The sequence below is a fragment of the Chanos chanos genome, chromosome 4 (genome assembly GCF_902362185.1).
Source record: "Chanos chanos chromosome 4, fChaCha1.1, whole genome shotgun sequence".
Lineage (NCBI taxonomy): Eukaryota > Metazoa > Chordata > Actinopteri > Gonorynchiformes > Chanidae > Chanos > Chanos chanos.
Genome location: NC_044498.1, coordinates 39,357,034 through 39,361,840, shown reverse-complemented (window position 1 = coordinate 39,361,840; position 4,807 = coordinate 39,357,034).

Sequence of the window (4,807 nt, the reverse complement as noted above, 5' to 3'; positions counted from 1 at the left end):
TACAGAGACATGACTCATCAAAGCAAACCTGCAGCCATCATTGTAATTCTGCCCCGCCCGTCAAATTCCTCAGATGAGGTGGCTACGACACAGTCTACTCCAAAGCTAGATGATGTCAGGGAAACTTTTGACTCCCATTCATCCGTTTACTGTTTTTTTTTTTTTTCTCATTGGGGATTAGGATTCCATTTCCTGAGTATCAGGTTTAAGTCAGAACAGTACATGTCTCAGACACACACACACAAAGTTCTTACAATGTTGACAGTCACTGGAGATCAGGACAATGGAATTAATAGCACACAGGTGAAAGAGCAAATGCCATCGGGACAAGGTTTTGTCTCCACACAACACAGAAAGCATTAAGAAAGAAATTTCACTGACAATCCTCTATCAAGCAGGTAGGAGTTTGTTGTTGGATGGTTGATGAGACTTGAGTTCTTCTGTATCACCAAGGATCTGAAAGAAACAAAGCAACATTTGTTTCTGTTCCGTGCTGCCCACAAAATGGACTTGTAACAGTTTACACTGATGAATATAGTTAAGTATTTCCGCAAGTAACAGTTCTTATCGAAAGAAAAGCTCGAACTACCCTCTCAGTCTAAGGACACTCCACTCACCAATGCTGATAATTAGGCTGCCCCTGGGCTTCTTAATCACTGACAGAATCTCCACAGCGCATAGCTACGGAGTCCTTTTTATGGCAAACATTTTAAGAGGACCATCAAAGTCTTGACTGTATAAACATTGTGTTCAAGTGGCCACTCCAAGTACAAGTGGGTTATTATGCGTTGAGGATATCAGTCGACGTAAGAGCATGATTGTACAATCACAAATTAACCAGCAGAGGACCCAGTTCATAAACTGTGGAATACGACAAAACAAGCTAATGATTCTGAAAAGGGAAAAAGGCAGTCCTCATCTTCTTTTTTTTTACGCTCTGATTAATCACCATTTGATAAGTAATGACATTTTGATAAGTAATGTACCAAATGTAGCACCCTTGCTCTAATACCCTTCAAGTGCTATCCTTTTTTATAGTCTAGGTCCTAGAGTTGAAAGATAGTCATCAAAACCGTTATCTTGGAAAACTACAAAAAAGACTTTATTTTGTGCATATCCCCTTTTTGTTAGTGTAAATGTATGAGTGTGAATGTAAGTGTTGACATTAATGTATGTTTACATAAGATGAGTATGTGTTTACAACAATGAAAAAATGAGTAAAAAAAGAAAAAGAAATGATCCCTTGTCTTAACAACAACAACAAAATAAATAAATAATAGTGCAAACTATAGAGAAGAACAAGTGCAAAAAAGATCTGTCCCTTTTTTAAAGTCCTTTGTGTTTTAGCTTTTCTGTGTGAAAAGAGTCTTATCTGAGTCCAGACGTGCAGTTTTTTGGAGTTCAATCAGTCCGTTGACGAAACCACATAGCAGCTGGCTAGGCTGCCACAGGCTTTGTCTTCTACACATGGAGTCATCCAGGGCAGGCTCGCCATCTTGTCTGATCGCAAATCTTTTTCTTGAACCTCCTCAAAAAAAAAACCGAGGCTCTTCTCTTGTCAAAATGGGACGAGCGCTTGCTCTCCGCAAATAAAAAAAAAAACAACAACTTGAGCTAAAGTAATTCAGACTTATAATGCCATATCCTGAAATGCTCACAATTCAGCTTTCACATAGTTTATTCTAGAGAGTTTGTGTCTCTGCTGAGCATGCGAACATATTGCCACTAAGCGGTCAAGTTCAGCAAAGGGAGAAAACCCTGCGCACGCGCAGAGAATGTTGCCTTTTTTTGTCTTAAATGGACTACACAAACTCTTTCTGGAGCACTTTTCTCTCCTGAAAATAATTCTATGTTAAACTGTGGCGAAAAACCCACTAACCTCGTGTCTCAAATTCTCACAATACTTGGGAGTGAAATTTGCTGCCACGCCAATGACCACCGACCACGGAACCAGCTAAGAGGCCTGAAACCTTATGTGAAGTGACAGCCCTGCTTTTCTGTTCATAAGGCTTACCACCGGTTTTCTCACCAGCTGTGCCCCTTTTAACACTCTATCACGAGGTGTTAATCACAAAAGACAATGTGTTATGGGTATTATCACAGTGCGCTGCTATAAAAGACAAAGTTTATACATTTATAAGAAGACAACAGAAATGTCTTCTACACCTACCATCAATCTGGACCACATTTGACAGATGTTTCTAAGCACCCCGGAATCAGGCATTTTCCCTAATCAGCACTCTGAACAAGTTGGACTTAATTCAATCAAAGAACCATTGAATCTCAACTGTGACATGAAAGTGTTTGGCATTTTCCCAAAGCGTAAAAAAAGTGGCGGCTAAACTTTTTTTCTCTCACACATGACCACGTGTTAAACCAGCTCTGATTTTTTTAATGATCATTCTGCTCAAGGTTTATAATTGAACAGAAAACTTAAAAGCAAGTGGTTTGAACAAATTTTCTGTGGCTGAAAGCAATTATTTTGGTGACTGTAAAGCATTATACTACGTGATTAATTATAAGAAACCCAGCAAGTTTTACTTCACACTCAAATGTACCTCGCAAAGACCACAATCTGTGGTTCAAAAATATATGCACAGAATAATAATTTCAATTAAAATCGCTAATAAATAATCAAATATGAGTAAAGCTATTGTATTCAGCATCAAATAGCTAAAAGCCTGTTTTCATCTCTCTGATTCCAGGAAAACTATCTCCAACAATTAAGAGAGCACACTTCATTCAAATACGGGTACGGAGCCCGTGGCCTGGGAAACTCACTATGGACTGTAGAAGACACACCAGTGACACTCACTTGATGCAACTCTTCACATCTTCTATTTGCAGCTGTCAAAGCATCAAGTGCTGCATGTCAATGTGCATTTATTGCCCCAGAAATAACCAAGGGTGCAGTGGTTTTCCCTGGGGAATGATTGCATTAGGGGGGGTGCTTTGCTTCGGGCCTGTTTTCTGTATACAAAGCTAATCAGACCAACGGCCATGTATTCTATGGACAACAGTTCCCTTATGAGAGCATTAATGAGATATATGTGTTGTATCAGTCTGGACAGTTGATAATAACAGGACAGGATAAACAGGTCACTAATGACTGATCAACATCTTTCTAAATCGCTTCTCATAAGCCAAACACTATGTTTTTTATTTAATTTTTGCCCCAAAACCTTCGCTTTTGATTAAGCGCAAACACAAATAGGTCTAGGATACTTCTTTACATTCACCAATTCACTGGGCTGCGATGTCTACACATCAGTAACTCACATGGACAGGAAAAAACAAACAAACAAATACAGCTTATTTTTTTTAAACAGGTCAGCTTCTTAATCATGTAACTGAATGTGAGACTAGAACCTCAGCCTTCTTATTACAACCAAAATTTTTCACATCATAGAATATTATGCATTATGTAAAACCCAGTTGCCCAGCCAGTCTTAGGGCTACATTTTATTCATAATGTTGCTGAAATATTTGGAAATATCACCCTGGGAAAAATAGCGAATGTCCGCACTGTGCGACATACGAAACAGCGATGCTCGGCTGGAACCAACTGGTCTCAGAATTATCGATATTTACTGATGAGTAGGTATTCCTGCTATTATTTATACTTAATACTAACGCAGTCTAAGTGCCGTTCTAACAGTCCATCTTTCAAATGAGATTCTAAGCTTTTTCTGTGCCAAGTTTAGGATTATTTGCATATTTATTTAATTCCATTTCCCACAAGATCTGTTCAATAACCAGAGCGGTCATCAACCGTTTACAGTTATCAATGTCGGACTTACTCCAATACCGTCTATCTGGCAAAACATTACATGTACATTTTACCGAAGTGAAGAGTTTGCTGGCGTTTGTAAGAACCATTAGATTGCAGAATACATTATCCTTAACCGGCCAACAACAGTCCGGCTGTGCACTGACCATAATGAAAGACAACCTTAAACCTTTCATTAACCTCAAATAACACCTCCAAAGCTATTTCAAGCAATATTTTGTTAAATGCAAAGCAGCAGAACTTGAATAAATATATCTATCTATCTATCTATCTATATCTATATCTATATATATATATATATATATATATATATCTATATCTATATCCATCTATCTATATCTATATCTATATCTATATCTATATATATATATATATATATATATATATATATATATATATATATATTTATATACAGTATATATATATAATAATAAATATAATATATATATAATTTTTATATATAATTTTTTTATTCAAATGCACAAGAAAATAATTGTATAACAATATAATTAAAATGTCCGAAGTCTCCTGTCTTCCCAAAGCTCCATTAATGTTACATAAAGTTTTCAGGAGATCTTGAGTGGTCCTTATGTTTATGGAACGTCCATCGCTAAGGTGTTATTTCAAATGTCAGACAGGGGAAAAAAAAAATATACAGGAAAAAGTCAAGCGTGTCACCAAATCATAAAGGCAGTTGCAGCGTTGGCTTTCTGGGCTAATGTAAGCTATATCGCACCTCGCACCGTTTTAATTTGTACATTTAAGCATACAGCTGAACTTGTGAGACTGACCCTGGTCGAGATGTCATCAGACATGGAACCCAATGTCTCTTTAAAGTATTTATTTGTTTTGTATGGCTTTGGGAAATATGATAATCCAATTAAGCCGTACTTTGGTCAGTTGCCCACCATTAAATTATTTTCATGCATGAACAGTTGGGTTCTTACACAATGAATCATTATTGGATATAATATCAAAAAGGCGACAAACAGAGGATTTTGTTGTCGTATTAACCTT